The following is a 16,933-nucleotide window of genomic DNA, read 5'->3' as shown; positions in this document are numbered from 1 at the left end:
CGTCCGCACCCCTCCCTCAGGCGGTTCAGCGTTCCTGCGTGTTCCCGTTGAATCACTCGCGGCAAGGCCAAAGAGATTACGGGTGTGTACACCTGGTGTGTACAACTCCCCACTTTTGGAACTTTTCTTGAAACTCGTAGACTCAACACTTCCAAAGCGGAGCAGAAAACGGCCTCCAGCGGCCCACAGCATTTCCACGTTCACAACGAAAAGGTCCACAGAGCTTATGACTCCAACGATGCAGTGTCCCGATCGGGCCTCCAAGGAGACCCACCTATCGGTCCAACTGAACTCCGCGGGGTGGGGTGACGGGCGATCAGAGGAGAACGAGCCATCTAACCTGAGCAAAAAAAAAACTACAACACAGATCAATATACTCCACACTGTCTACACACCGTAGCCTACGCTTTCCAAACAACTTTTCATACGTTACCACGGCCATCTACCTCCAATCAGCCCGACAGGCCGCGCATCCATCACCGAATGAAAAAGCCAGTCGCCGGAAAACCTAATAACGCTCAAAGAAACATTGTTCACATGTCCAAACACCATATACGTCAGTGATAATTATTGCCGGTCCAGCGTAAACACGAGAGACCGGCAAAGATTTACTGTCGCACGTCCCCATGTTTCAGATTTACCCAGTAAATCTAATTTATACTCAACACAACCAGAAAGCGAAGTCAAGCTCGTCAGCCCACAAATGAGATTTTAAAAAGGTCCAACCTTTTACTGCAGATTTTAAACTATAAAGTCCAACTTTAAGTTTTTAAACCGAATTGCGTTCTTACCCCCAAATTCAATTTCCGCAGGAAACCTGTACTGATCAAGCACGAGTCACAGCTCCCGTCAGGCACTCTTTCTCAGCCCGTCAAAGGATAAGCCTTTTCTGGACGGTACTAGAATTCCAGAGCTTTCTCTGGCCGTGCACGGTTAACCTGTTAGGAAAGGACTCGAACCGATCAGGATTAGGATCCCGGATGAGCCCCCAAATTGTGATGGCAATTTCTAAAATTCCAAAGTTCTATGAAAATGGTAGGTAAGACAGGAGAAATCAATTGCGCAATAAACGGTTTTAATCTTGCTTGCAAGGAGAAAGTATACAGGTTACAAAGTAACGGTGGATAGTTTCTAAATAAAAACATCATTTCGACAGTATTTATTACATAGGAAGAAGGGGTGTGGTAAGATGCTGCCATCTGTTTCATGTCAATCAAACACCTTTCCCTTTGTTCTATCACACACGTCAAATGCTATCTTCCCCCACCTTATCCTTCCTGCAATAATGTTTACCCAAAGGGGCCAACTGGCCTTACTGCCCCCTTGCTGTATCTTCTCCTATCCTGTCCTAAAACCCATTGATCTGCATCTGGACAGACAATAGATGTCCCCTATGCAAATACCAGGTCCCACACATTCCTGTACCTATCTTAACAGTGGGACTCAGTCCTTTACTCAGAGAGAATACATTGTGCATAGAAATTTCCACAACACCACCTCTTCCATTTTGCCCTTCTCTGTAGAAACCGTATCTTCTACGTTGCTAATTCGCTCTTCGGCCATATCCATGCGTCCCGAGAAGTCTCTAACATCCTTTTTCACCTCATGAATCGCGTTAAGAACGCCATCTATTTTTGTCGCAAAGTCACTTCTCATCATGTCCAGCTTTTGGATCACATCCATATTCTGGCCAGTGTCGGCACAACTTTCCTCAGGTTGGGATGCACTGCATGCGTTACCTGACGAGCTAGCTACAATGCTAGCATCCCCCACATCATCCTGGTCCTTGCGTGGCGAGGAGTCCGAATTATGTTATGTTATTATTTCTCCTCAGGAAATTAGTGAAAAATAAAATAAACTTGTACAAAAATAACAGATAATATACAGGAATTTCAACAAATAATGCCAGGACCTCACCAAAAGACGTGCACTCAGCTCGGAGTCATAACCACTCCCATCAATCTAGGTCTGTTTTAATTAGGATCAATACACTGGGCGGCATAGTATCTCTGGGAGGGACCCAGGTAAACCTGTGTGTAAAAGGTAGTGGTGTGGAGTCCGGTTGATCCCTAGTAGACGGCCAGTCTGAGCCTCCTATGATACTGTTGGATATCATACCTGATTTGGTTTCTAGTTTTTAGGCTACTCTGGCCGTCCACTACAGGGATAAAGGTTAGTCCCTTGTGCAATAGTGAGAGTTGTGCCCCTGTAGGGGTAAAAGACTTAGAAAAATTAAAAACATTCTTATCCCCCATATCATTGCTAGGGTTCACGGGGCTTACATGTTTAAGTACACCATCCAGTGGTCAAGTAGGCGCCTCGCCGTCTGCTGGGACCAATGGATTCTGTCCCTCTCCGTGTCGAACATCTCCTCTCGTAGTTTCGGGATGGAGAGGAGGTGCTGTGAAATATAGGCATTGAGACTGGAAAGATTGTTTCTCTCCCGCTGGGCTAGATTGGGGGAGAAATTAATGAGAGGGACCAGGACCTGAGCATTAGGGCATGCCCTGGTGGCCATTCTGATGGCACTCTGCAGTTGCTTGATGGAGGTGTTCTCCGGGCTCTGTGCCTTGTTGTTGATGCCGAATGCCAGAATAAGTTTCTGGACCGAAGGGGAGGCCTGGGATTTGGCCAGAATGGATTCAGCATGTCTGAAGGTGGCCCCGGGGTACCTGTCAATCTGGAGGTCCTGGTAAGTAAAAGGGGGTATTCTGGAAAGGTTAGAGTCCCCCATAATGATGATTTTCTGTTTGTGATGAACCCTCCAGTCCTTCATCTTATTCAGGGTGTTCAGGTGTCGAAAGGGCCTCCTGGTCGACAGGGGGGAGATGACAGCAGGCTTGCTAAAGGAGAGTCTGGTTTAGGCTGCTGACATGTTCTGGGGTGGTGTAGGGAGAATGGGGGGGTCAGAATGTACCTCCACCAGTGGCAGGTCTGCTGCTGCAGGTCGGTTGAATGCAGTGTAGTGTTCTTGAGGGGAGTGGGGGGCTGTATTAGGGACCAGAGTGACAGGCCGTGTCTCCTCTTCATCAGAGTCTTCATCTGAGGTTTGAATTGTGAGCTCCCCCGACTCCACTCAGGGACCCTGAAAGGGAATGGTCGCCGTGTTGACCCTCTTGGTTCTCTGCTTTTTGGGTGCCTGTAAGGGAGATAGGACAGGAGTAGAGCGGGCGGGGAGGGAGATGATGGGGAGGACAGGGGAAGAAGGGAGAGAGGAGGGAGATGGTAGGGAGGTATTGTCCTCTCGTTGGTGGTCCTGGTGCCTCACAGGTGACCAGTCTGAGAAGGGGACCGTCATCGTGCCCCGCTCCACATGTTGAGAAGCGACCGGGATTAGAGGGGGTCCCTGTAGTGTTGTAGCAGGTTGCTGTCCGTCTAGGGGGTGTGCCTGCACTGCGATGTCCTGTTGGTTGTGGTTCACGGGAGGGGCAGGTGTGGCAGGTCCGGTTCTGTCCCTGGCTGGTGGTGTAGTCGCTGCTGCTCTCTGTGCCTCCGGTTCCGGTTGTGCAGTGGGGCGTGCGTTGGTCGGGTTGGTTACCTTTTGTACAAGGGTCTCCCGTACCTGGTCCAGGGTGGTTGTCCTCAATCTGCAGCCAAATTGATTTCTTGCCCACTTTGAGGCAATGTCCAAGTTGCGGGCCCAGTCCCATGCCTCTAGTTGGATCAGAACTTGTGTTATGTTATCAATATCCTCCTGATAATGGTCCCTCAGGATGATAAGTGTAGTATGGGACCAGTTCATGGCATTACCCTGAATTTGGGATAGCGTTAGCGCCGTAGGGGCTGCTGGTTATATGGAGGAGGGCGGCTGGTCCGCCGTAACGTTAGCCAGGTGATGAGTGGCAAGGTAAAATTAGCATCGTCTACCGTGGGCATATTAGACAGTGAGACCCTCCTAGCTGGTCTCCGTCGCCCCCATTGTTGATCACGTACCCTGGAAACGAAGTGAGGCGGTTGACGTCTTGGTTGGCGGTAGTTGGAGCCTCTTCCCCGTCGGGCGTGAAGGTGGTCGTCTTCCAGGCGTGGTTTGCGGTGGTTGTGTGTCCGTTGAGCCCTGGTGTAGCTCCGCGGCGCAGGCTGGTTAGCGGGAGGTCTGGCATTACATGGGCGTCCCTCCCATACAACTTGTGCATGGCTGCGGTCTCCATAATTGCGGGGATGGTCATGGTAATCAGCATTTACCTGTCTCCTTGGAGAATATGCAGGTCTGCGCCTTGCAAAGTTGTCGTCCGTGTAGAAGCGCTGGTAGCCTGTGTACTCTCGGCGCCAGTTAGCCATAGTGGGCGCGTTGCAACAACCGAAGTATTTGGCTTACTCTTCTTAAACTTTAATAAAAATAAAATAAATGCGAAAAAACTCTGTGATGGTCTGAGTCTAATTTTTATTTTCAGTTCTTCAAAAAGTATTTACAAGAATTGGCAACGTTTCGACCATAGCATGGTCTTCATCAGGCTATAAAAAAGTAAGTATCTAAAGCAGGTGCGAGATGGAAAATGGGGGCTAACTGACAAATGGATACAATATATACAATGGTGTGGTCCCTCTTAATTGGTCCGTGTATGATGCACAATACATTTGATATTTGAAATTTAGCCAATCCCCATAAGGTACTGGGTCAAGCCACATCTTATAGGGTGAGGGTTAGGGGGTTAGGGTTAGGTTATTTAAAGAAAACAGACTAATCTGATGTGCTCTGGCACAAGCTATACCTATAAAAATGGTAGGACTGGTATATAAATACTTTTGTGACAGGGAACATTTAAAACAATATTTTCAAAATGAAAGGAAAAGGGGACATATACGTCAATATAACCCTTTCTAAAAAAAGAAACAAAAAAAAGGGAAAACCAATATTATAATGGCATCACATTTTATCAGTTACAAAGGCTCAGGCTGAGGGAACAATTCTCTTATTAAAAAGGTCCACTCTCAAATTTTAAATCCAAAGCTGAGGGTCAAATTATTTAAAAACCCAAACAAAGAAGGGGGTCAAGGTTAGGGTTAACGGGTTGGGATTAGGTCCATGAATCTAGAGGTTAAGGTTAGGATAAAATAAATGGATCAGGGTTAGATACAACCACATCAGAGTCAAAAGACTCGGATTAGGGTTAGGTAATGGAATTCAATGGTTAGGGCTAGGAAACAAACAGAGTGGGTGCCAGAGGCACCAGTGCATAAACTATGTGCCCGCGGTCAACCCCAGGACCCTCACCCCTCATTCAAACCTAAAGGTTGAATTGTACTAAGTTTGTGGATCCAAAGCCTTTCAGCCCTCCTCCTCTGGGCAGTGGACCATCTCGAATTGGCCTCTAATATTGTAGCCTCCAATTGGGACCAGCCCTGTGCAATAAAATGTTGGACCAGGGGAGTACCAGTGTCCTTTCTCTTAGTAATAGTATATCTATGTTGAGTGAATCTTGTCAATAGAGTGTTTCCAGTTTCACCCACATATTGGAGAGTGCAGTGTCTGCACTTAATCAGATACACAGTTTTTAGTTTGGACACTGGTATTCCCCTGGGTCTTGAAAACCTCACCATTATGCCGGTTTGTAACCCAAAAGGAATGTTTAAAGAAGTCTCCCTTGCCCATCTGTTTAGGGGGAGATAGGGGTTTCAATTTAGCTTTTACTAATGTATCCTGCAAGTTTTTATTGCGTCTATATGCCGCAATCAATCTGTGGTCAGGTAAGTGGTTAGAATGTTCTATAAAGGAAGTGAAATGTTTCCTAATCACCCTCATTAACTTTACAGTGTAAGGTGAATATGTGGTGATAACCGGCAAAATGGAATCCAACATCTGTGATTTGGTTTGTTTTGTTTAAAAGACTTAAGGGCTTTTCTAAACATGGTTTTAGTATATCCTCTAGTGGTCAAAGCAGAAAATAATATTTGAGTAGCCCACCTAAAGTCCTCAACTCTCGTACAAATCCTGTGGAACCTGAGAAGTTGGGACTTAAGGAGGCCTGCATATGTGTGTTGTGGATGGAAGCTGGACCGAAATAAAAGGGCATGTGTGTCCGTCTCTTTGAAAAATACCTTGATGTCCAATTTGCCTGTGTTATTAAATGTAGGGCCTTTATAGGTGGAGGTGTCCAGGAAATCCACCGAAGTATCACTCCACGTGGATTTGACCTTAATTGATGCAATATGATTGTTTAAAGTGGTAAGAAAAATCTCAAAATCCTCCCTCGAGTGAGTCCAAATCCCCCAAATGTCATCTAGGAATCTATAATACTGCAAGGGTTGTTTGGGACAGGCAGCCAGGGCAGAAGCCTCCCACTTCTGCCCTTGGCATATGCTGGGGCAAATTTCTTTCCCATGGCAGTCCCTTTAATCTGTAAATAAGAATTACCATCGAATTCGAAATCATTTCTGGATACATTTATATTCAATAATTCAAGGAGTTCCTTATCAGGTCTTCTACTATCCGGATATTTAATAAAAATGTTTTTAATTGACTGGATACCCTCCTTTATATCAATATTAGTACAGAGACTGTCTACATCCATTGTAAACAAAAAGGAATTTACAGGAATGGTGAGATTTTTAATTATATCTACAAAAGTGTCCTTGACATAACTAGGGTGTCCAATCGAGAGAGGATTTAAGAAGAAATCAATATATTCAGCAGTGAAATAGGTTTCACTGTTACAATCTGAAACAATAGGTCTACCAGGTGGAATTTCACCAGCCCTATTCCAGGATAACCTGGCTTTATGTATCTTAGGTAGCATATAGAATAACCTAGCTCGGGGTTCAGGGGCCCCTTGCAGATATACTTTTTGTTTATGATTGATATACCTCTTAGTCTTAAGGGAGTTAAGAAGTCTATCAACCATAGGAACTGTGTCCATATAAATGGGTTTGTCCAGTTTGGTATAATATGTAGTGTCGTTAAGTTGTCTATAACCCTCCCACAGATATTGTTCTCTATCCATAATTACTATTGCACTGCCCTTGTCAGCAGGTTTGATGACTATTGTTTTGTCAGAAAGCAATGCCTTATGTGCTCTGATTTCCAAATGATCTAGGTTTGACTCAGTTCTGCCAATAGTGAAATCTGTTTGGAAGTAGTCAATGTCATCTTTAATTAAACGCAGTACACTAGATGGTAACTTGTCTGCCAGAGAGACCCAGGTAGATCTGTGAGTGAATGGTAATGGTCCTGAATCAGGTTGATCCTCAAAATATACAACCAATTTGATTCTCCTATGATATTGCTGGAGGTCGTGTCTGATTTGACTTCTAACCTTAGGGTTGTTATGGCCGTCTACCGTTGGGATAAAAGTTAAGCCCTTATTCAGTAATGTCAATTGTGCTACCGTGGGAATAAAATGTTTTGACAGGTTAATCACATTCTTGTCCCCCATACCCGATGTAGGATTCACGGGGACTATTTGTTTAAACATCTAAGCCAATGATCAAGTATGCGTTGAGCTGTACTCTGGGTCCAGTGAACATTGTCCCTTTCAGTCTCAAACAATTCCCCTGGTAGTTTGGGGAGGAAGCATTGATGTTTGGCAATATAGGCGTTCAATCTGGACAAATTCTCCCTTTCCAACTGTGGCAGAGTACTGGAAAAGTTGATGAGCGGGACCACAACTTGTGCAACAGGACAGGCTTGCTTAGCCATCCTGACAGCCCCCTGTAATTGTTTAATAGATGTATTTTCAGGACTCTGAGTCCTGTTGTTTATCCCAAAAGCCATGATCAAAGTCTGTACCGAGGGAGAGGCCCTAGAGCTGACCAAAATAGCTTCAGCATTTCTGAATGTGGCCCCGGGATAACAGTCAATTTGCAAGTCCTTCTGTGTAAAGGGGGGTATTCTAGAGAGGTTAGAGTCCCCTAACATTACCAATTTACATTTGTGTATAACCCTCCAGTCTCCTATTTTATTCAAAGTGGTCATGTGTCTCTGCAGTGACAAAGGTGAGGAGACCCGTGGTTTCCTGAAAACTGGAGTGTTCTGAACTGGAGGTCCCACCGGTGGAGGGGTCAGCGGAATGGGGAAATCTGAGTCTCCCTCCTCAATTGGGTGTCCCTCCTCTGAAGATAAATCTGATTCAAAGAGGGCCCCCTGACCTGAGCGGACCCCCGATGCAGGAGGGACAAAAGGCCCTGCCTGTTGTGCAGTGTCATCCCCAGACTCCTCATCACAAGAGTGCCAGTCTGGTCTTCCCCGAAGTGGAGTGTGTTCCCCACTGGCAGAAGGAGTGCGATGAATCACTGAAGCTGGTCCGTCTGACCTCCGGCCCTTTCTCTGTTGTCTTGGTGCCTGTGTTAAGGAGAGAGTAGGAGGACACAGGATAGGGAGAGCGACAAACGGGAGAACTGGAGAGCAAGGGGAGGGGAAGGGAAAAGGAGACACCCATATTCCCCCTAGGTGACCAGTTACTGACAGGAACGGTTATCGTGCCACAGTCCACAACCCCGGCTTCGACTAGCGGTGCAGGGGCCAGGAACGGTTCAGAAATCCTGTTACGTCCAGAAGTACATATACTCCTCAGAAATGCATGATGGGACAGATGATGAGTGGAAACAGCTGAACCGGGTAACGGGGTAGGCGGAGTCATTGATGAGCTTGATTGAAGAACATTGTCACCTGTACTGAGAAGACCCACATATAGAGCAGAACAAAACTCATACACAGAACACTACAGAGATATTGAACAGGGGACGTAACACGCCCACCACAAAAAGACACAACGAATAGTTAGTGTCACCAATCTGTACGCAACGTTCCCTGTAAACAATTACTCCGGCAGCGGAAGTCTCATCCGGCTCGTGAGAGCGCGTCAGCAACAACGTTGTTGGAACCCTTAATATGGTGGATAGTTAGGTTGTATCCCTGCACAATCAACGCCCACCGCATCAACCGTCTGTTGCTGTTGTACATCCTGCTGAGGAAAACTAGAGGATTATGATCGGTGTAAACAACCACAGGTAAGGCACTAGACCCAACATACACTTCAAAGAATTGTAACGCTAACAGTAGTGCCAACGTCTCTTGCTCGATTGTAGAATAACGTGTCTGACAGGGTGTGAATTTCTTAGAATAGAAACAAACGGGCCTATCGATCCCTTCATCATCCTCCTGTATCAGAACTGCCCCTGCACCCATACTACTGGCATCGACTTCCAGCTTGAAAGGCTTGCTGGGATCGGGTGCTGCTAAAACCGGGGAGGAACAGAGAAGAGCCTTAGCTGACTCAAACGCCTGTTGACACTCTGCAGACCACGTAAACTGTACCTTCGGGCTCAGTAATGAGGTGAGAGGAGCTATTACGGTAGAGAAATTCTTACAGAATGTACGGTAATAACCAACCATACCAACAAATCGCCGCAGCTGGCGTCTGGTGGTTGGCACCCTACCTACTTCCTTCCCTAAGTAGGTCACTGTTGCCTTGCCGAAATCACATTTCGCTAAATTCAGCGTTAGGGAGGCTGCTGCTAAACGACAGCACCTGCCAATATCCCTTCAGCATATCTAATTTGCTGACATAAACCGCTGAACCAATGGTATCAACGCAATCGTCAATTCTGGGCATAGGATATGAATCAGGTACGGTAATAGCGTTTACTCGCCTATAATCCGTACACAACCTAGAAGTACCGTCTGGTTTGGGTACCAAAATACAGGGAGAGCTCCACGGACTGTGGCTAGGTATAGCCATGTTGTTTTTAGTTAGATACTCAGTTTCCTTCCTCATTACCTCTCTTTTTCGGGCGTTAACACGGTAGGGGTGCATTCTGATGGGCGACGCATTTCCTACGTCAATGTCATGCTCCAACACTGTTGTGCGGCCGGGAACGTCCTGAAAGAGACTGGGAAACGAATGAATAAGGTGAATGAGTTCTTCTTGTTTCTTGTTGTCTAAATGCACCATTATAGACGGCAACACTTTCTTCATTTCTGAATTGTTTAACCTTTCACTGATCCTTATACCAGACTGTTCTTTTAAACCGTCCTCCATGTCATCCTCAGGACAGACCTCTGCAACCAGCATCCCAGCTACCGGACCTGGAGCACCACATGGGCTGGACTTTGTTGGGCTAACAGGTTTGTTAACATTTACGGTGCGGTATTCTTTGAGCATATTAACATGGCATAAGCGGTGAGGGCGCCTCCTCTCAGGGGTTCTTATGATGTAATTTGTTTCACTTATGCATTTTTCCACAGTGTATGGACCACAATAATGAGCTGATAAAGACGAACCTGGCACCGGTAACAACACTAGTACCTGATCTCCAGGGACAAACACACGTTTCACAGCCTTTTTGTCATACCTTATTTTCATCCGTTTCTGGGTGCTGGAAAGAGACTCCTTAGCTAGTTCACATGCTTTATGCAACCTTTCACGGGTCTTGGTCACATAGTCCAATACATTACTCACTGTACTTTACGTTGAACTCAGCATTTGTTCCTTTAACACAGGTAATGGTCCTCGCACTGTATGGCCGAGTATGAGGTCGTTAGGGCTGAACCCCAGGGATTCCTGAGTTGCTTCCCTAATGGCAAACAGTACAAAAGGAACCCCCTCGTCCCAGTCTGACTGTGTAGCATAGCATAGCATCATCTTCCGCTTATCCGGGGCCGGGTCGCGGGGGCAGCAGTCTAAGCAGGGATGCCCAGACTTCCCTCTCCCCAGACACTTCCTCCAGCTCTTCCGGGGGGACACCGAGGCGTTCCCAGGCCAGCCGGGAGACATAGTCCCTCCAGCGTGTCCTAGGCCTTCCCCGGGGTCTCTTCCTGGTGGGACGGGACCGGAACACCTTCCCAGGAAGGCGTTCCGGAGGCATCCGAAACAGATGCCCAAGCCACCTCAGCTGACCCCTCTGACTGTGTAGACAAACAATATTTCTTTAACATGCCTTTCAGCGTTTGGTGCCATCTCTCTAAGGCTCCCTGACTTTCAGGGTGGTAGGCACTGGACTTCTGATGTGTTATTGCCAAGGACCTCAACACTGACGCAAACAAAGAGGATGTGAAATTGGACCCCTGGTCCGACTGTAACACCCTAGGCAATCCGAACGTGGTAAAGAACTTAATGAGTACTGCTTTTGCTGTTATCTTTCGGAGAGGGATAGCCTCTGGGTACCTGGTTGCACAACACATGCAGCTTTCACCACCTCATAATCTCCGCTCTCTTCCAGGGACAGAGACGCCACCACCTCCTGTGCCTTCCCTGTCAGCCTACACTGGAGCAGCAAAGACCAGACCTCCTTAGGGCAGCGAAGAGCCCCTGCTACTCTCTCAAAAGCGGAGAAGTAGGAATCCACTTCTGCTTCTCTGAATGGAGGAACGACAGCTATGTTTCTCCCAACATCAAAAGGCCCCTCTACCCACTGGTGAGGAGGGAGCTACTCCAGCAGCCAGCTCAAGCTGCCGTATCTGTATTTTAGTCTCCGTTTCTGCTTTCAGTTCCATCCTTCTGATTTCTCTGCTGGTCTCCACTTCCAGCTTCTGGATATTTAACTTTCTCCGTGCTAAATCATAATCCTGATTTTGTTTCTCTGTTTTGTCTCTTTTGTCACTATTTAGTGTCAGTATAGAATGGTCAGTGAATGCTGGAGGGAAAAAAGGCCCAGGTTGTCATACAAAGTCCTTCCCTATTTCCTCACTGAGGAATTGTAGTTTTGGTTCTCCCTGGTATGGTGCTGTTGACACACAGGGTGTAGGAGGGGTAGAAGCCCTTGGGATCAACTCCCTGGACCTGGTCTCTGCTCTGGACACACCTACAATGAGGATAGAGTAGAGGGTGGGAGGATAGAAAACCAAAGGGAGACCGGGAAAGTAGAGGGAGGGAGAAGAGAGTGGAAGATAACTGTAGTCGTCTCTCCTGTAGCCCCATGGTCAGCAGCCTTTCCTCTGGTCCGTCTGGTTCCACGTAGGCCTGGATGCACGCGGTCGGCCTCCCCAAGCTACCAGTGCACGGTTGCGCTCCTTGTAGTTGGCTCGAACAAAATTTACAAAAAAACTATATTCCAACTACTATGTGGTGAAATAGACGTCATGGTTGTTGGTCCTTGTAGCGGTATGAACCGTATGCGTAATAAATAAATTAGTGTGCGGACCTGATACCTCATGCAAAGGGCAGTACCTGGTACAACCGGTGAAGGGTGAAATAGCGGAGATATACTGGGGACTATTGATACCGGACAAACAGGGCATTCTATCACAATACTTCAAGGGGAGGCCGTGGATCTCCCTCCTTGAGCCAGACCCCCCTCATGTATCCCCAATTTTGTGATCGACAGGGCGACGAGGTGTACAGAGAGGGGTTGGGGATGTAGTGTGTGGGGACACGTGGCAGATCGGGTCTATATTCATATATGCAGGCCCGGAAGGGATAGCGGCAGATGTACAGTTGACAGACGAGCAGGAACAGTGGTACATGATGGCGGACGAGTCCGTCCCGCATGCCTCACTGGCCCTGCATCCTAAACACCAAGCGAAAGACCTGGGGCCCATGGTTAAAAGGGCGGTCGAAAGCACTGATTGGACACCCACTCAGGCGCCAAATGTATGGTACTCACCCAGTTGTAAGACATATCGGTTAGAGGCACCAGGGACCGATTGGGTATATTTAGAAGCACTCACTAATTTGACCCCTGATCAAAAATGGTTTACCTACATTGACCTGGCTAATGCTTTTTTCTGTCTCCCACTAGCAGATGAACTTCGTGACATCTTTTCTTTCACACATAGGGGTTGACAATGGCGATACACGAGACTACCACAGGGGTTTGAGCTTTCCCCTGGCATATTCAACCAGGTACTGAGAGAAGCGCTGCAGGGATGCTGCCTGCCGACAGGGGTAACTTTGGTCCAATATGTAGACGACCTGCTGCTGGCGGCTCCGACGGTGGCCGCCTGCATTCAAGCTACAATGACGGTCCTCACCAGACTGGCTGAGAAAGGGTTCATGGGTGTCGAAAGAAAAACTACAGTTGGTAAGAACACAGGTCTCCTTTCTGGGCAGAGTAATCTCGCAGAAGGGAGCGGGGCTTTCACCAGCACACCGCACAACCATTCTCCACCATCCCAAACCCACTACTGTTCAGGAAATGCTGTCATTCCTGGGGCTCACGGGGTACAGGGCTCACAGAGCCACTTAGAGCTCTCGTTAAAGAGCAGGGAATGCGTAAACTTAAAGCCACACTCAATTGTACTTGCCCGGCCGACCAGGCCTTCATTCTGCTGAAGCAACAACTAGCCACCGCAGCTGATTTGGCAATTCCCGACTACATAAAACCCTTTTTTCGAGATGTTTCTGAAACAGGACAAGTCATGAACGGGGTCCTGTTTCAGGAAAAAGGGGGGGGGGGGTAGGAACATCCTCATGTACATAAGCGTAGGATTTGACAAAACCGAAAAAAGGCACACCACCTGCTCACAGCACGTCACGGGGGTGGCGAAACTCATTCAAATATGCGCACACATAGTGATGGGACATCAACTTCAGATACTCACAACACACAGTGTAGTGTCGTATGTAAATTCACAGATGTTCACTATGACTTCCCTCAGGCAACAACACCTAAGCAAAATTCTCGGGGCTCCAAATTTGATTTTCACACACTAGGGGATAAATATAGCATACCGGATGGGGACAGGGCTACCACATTAGTGGGTGCAAGAGGTAGTGAGGGAGAGTAAGACACGAACCGATCTGGGGGCAGAGGACCTCTTCACTGATGGGTGTTGTTTCAGACATGAACAAGATGGGCTGAGGGCGGCGTTTGCGGTAGTGAAACTAACACCAGAGGGTTTAGTTACAGTGAAAGCAGAGAGGCTCCAAGGACTGCAGTCAGCCCAGAGAGCAGAAGTGAGAGCTGTGATAGAGGCACTCACACAGGCCAAGGGGAAGAGAGTAAACCTTTACACAGATTCGGCATACGCGGTAGGCGCAGCACACGTGGAGCTAGGACAGTGGTTAAAAGCTGGGTTTAGAACACCAGGGGACAAACCGATTAAACACGAGGCGGAGATGAGAGAACTAGCCGAGGCCCTGGACCTGCCCGAAAAGGTAGCAATCATAAAATGCAAAGGACACGATAGCTTCACCACAGATACTCACCACAATCCAAAACCAACGATTAAACCCGAGATGGGGCGTTCCCCATGATAATGAGACCCGGACAGGAGATAGTGATTACACGGACATGGGGGAACCAGTACGGGGTGCCGTTACATGTTAGTGTGTGTGGACATGTTCACAGGGTGGCCAGAGGCCTGGCTGGCTAGGAGTGAAGACAGTCAGACAGTGATCAAGTGTTTAGTGAACCTGTACATTCCCAGACACAGGTTTCCAGAGAAAATCAGGTCAGACAACGTGACTCACTTTGAGAACAGTGACTTAAAGAAGGTAGAGAGCTTATTGGGCCTAAAGCATGCTTTTGGCACAGTATACCACCCACAGTCCCAGGGAAGGGTAGAAAGGATGAACCAAAATTTAAAGATCAAGTTGGCTAAGATATGTGCACAGACCAAATTGAACTGGGTAGATGCACTGCCACTGGCACTCATGATTCGATGCTCGTTAAACCAGACCACCGGGTTCACCCCATACGAGCTGCTGACGGGGAGTCCACGTGATGGTCCTCTGTCCTTTCCACGTGACTTACTCCACGTGATGGTCCTCTGTCCTTTCCACGTGACTTACTCCACGTGATGGTCCTCCGTCCTTTCCACGTGACTTAGTCCACGTGATGGTGCTCCGTCCTTTCCACGTGACTTACTCCACGTGATGGTACTCCGTCTTTTCCATGTGACTTAGTCCACGTGATGGTGCTCTGTCGTGTCCACGTGGCTTAGTCCACTTAGATTCCACGTGGCTTACTCCACGTGATGGTCCTCCTTCCTTTCCATGTGGCTTAGTCCACTTAGATTCCATGTGGCTTACTCCACGTGATGGTCTTCAGTCCTTTCCAAGTGGCTTAGTCCACGTGATGGTCCTCCGTCCTTTCCATGTGACTTAGTCCACGTGATGGTCCTCTGTCCTTTCCACGTGACTTACTCCACGTGATGGTCCTCTGTCCTTTCCACGTGACTTACTCCACGTGATGGTCCTCCGTCCTTTCCACGTGACTTAGTCCACGTGATGGTGCTCCGTCCTTTCCACGTGACTTACTCCACGTGATGGTACTCCGTCTTTTCCATGTGACTTAGTCCACGTGATGGTGCTCTGTCGTGTCCACGTGGCTTAGTCCACTTAGATTCCACGTGGCTTACTCCACGTGATGGTCCTCCTTCCTTTCCATGTGGCTTAGTCCACTTAGATTCCATGTGGCTTACTCCACGTGATGGTCTTCAGTCCTTTCCAAGTGGCTTAGTCCACGTGATGGTCCTCCGTCCTTTCCATGTGACTTAGTCCACGTGATGGTGCTCTGTCGTGTCCACGTGGCTTACTCCACGTGATGGTCCTCCGTCCTTTCCAAGTGACTTAGTCCTCGTGATGGTGCTCTGTCGTGTCCACGTGGCTTTGTCCACTTAGATTCCACGTGGCTAACTCCACATGATAGTCCTCCGTCCTTTCCACGTGATCTCTTCTTTTTCTTTCTGAATTGGGTCCATCCTGCCTACAATTGTCATTACATTTGCCACCTGTATCCCCAATTGTTTTCATTTTCCCGTGCCTGGACCCCACACATCGTCATCTACTTCTCTCTCAAACTCCCCGTCCATTTCTCCCTGACTTATGTTACTGGGAGTCCCAGACTCAGAATGATTAACGGGTCCCTGACCCAACACTTTTTTGGGACTTGAACCCAGTTCTCTTATAAAAATTTGGGGAGTTCCAAACTCCCCGGGCCTCTAACCCTGCTGAACTTGAACTTTTACACACAATAAATATTTCGAGGTGCCCCTAAGTCCTCGGGCCTTTAACCCGACTGATTGTCAAGTTTCTTACTTACAATCTCCACCGTCCACGTCAGGAAGTGGTGTGGGGTAGTCAACCCGAGAACAAATACCCATTGAATTTAAACCAGTATGTGAGATTCTATCTCACCCGTTATGTTCGAGGTGTCCCTATCTCCTCGGGCCGTTCACCCGACTGATTGTCAAGTCTCCTGCTTACAATCTCCACCGTCCCCATCAGGAAGTGGTCTGGGGTAGTCAACCCGAGAACCAATACCAATTGCCTCGCCCTCCTGAATTTAAACCAGTACCACTACATTCTCCACAGGTTCACAATTTAGTTCACAGCCAATACGCAGATTTAGATATAACAGGCTCTGCTTAACTTTTTTATGATGCACCAGTGCTGGAACCTGTGAGTCCCGTATAGGTCAACTGGACCGAGTCGAATTCCTTCTCCTTTTTCCAATCCCGGACCGACCCCCCAAAATTGTTGAAGTCTAACACTTCCCCGAGTTGGTTTGTTGGAAAGGAGAATAAAACACCAGGAGTCAGGTCAATTACCGTACCACATATTCCGTTTATTACAAAAGCTTTTGGAGACAAGTGTCGCCGCACAATGTCTAAGGATCAACAGTCAAAACATCATTTTATACTTCAACTACGCCCAAAAGATAGAGGCGTTAAGTTAACAAAGCCAGTGTGCCATTGGCCCAATCCCAGTTCTATTCCTTATAAGTTTAACTGCAAGTATCCCCTTGCCCCCCTTGTGGTTTCTGTGTTGTCTGTCCGACTATGTGTGTGTGCCTCTAACCTGCTTCCTGTTTCTCAAAAGACAGACATACTAAATCTTTCTCTCCCCGGCAACCGCTTGAACAGGGTTTCCTGTTCTGCTACTTGCACCTTCTGTTAAAGCTCATATTACAAACAATTAATATTTTGCTTCATTGCTTACAACAGTTCACTAACTTATACAATCAATACATCTACAATTCCCCCTTTTGATCTCTCCCCAGAGAGATCACCCCTATTCGCCAAGCTCCAGTTCTCCCGGGTCATGCTGCTCCAGTA

The 16,933-nt window shown here is 47.6% G+C and overlaps 1 long non-coding RNA gene across 1 annotated transcript; it reads left to right on the top strand.

Annotated features, from left to right (window-relative positions):
• Window positions 1-9,172: 9,172 nt before the first annotated feature.
• Window positions 9,173-10,368, top strand: LOC114833554. Its single transcript, XR_004574692.1, has 3 exons — window positions 9,173-9,269; window positions 9,742-10,060; window positions 10,181-10,368. It is a non-coding gene; the product is annotated as an uncharacterized LOC114833554 (long non-coding RNA).
• The last annotated feature ends 6,565 nt before the right edge of the window (window positions 10,369-16,933 follow it).

This window comes from Esox lucius, chromosome 17 (assembly GCF_011004845.1).
Source record: "Esox lucius isolate fEsoLuc1 chromosome 17, fEsoLuc1.pri, whole genome shotgun sequence".
NCBI classification, from domain to species: Eukaryota; Metazoa; Chordata; class Actinopteri; order Esociformes; family Esocidae; genus Esox; species Esox lucius.
Note: the sequence above shows the minus strand (reverse complement) of the source record. Positions and strands in the feature narration are given on the sequence as shown.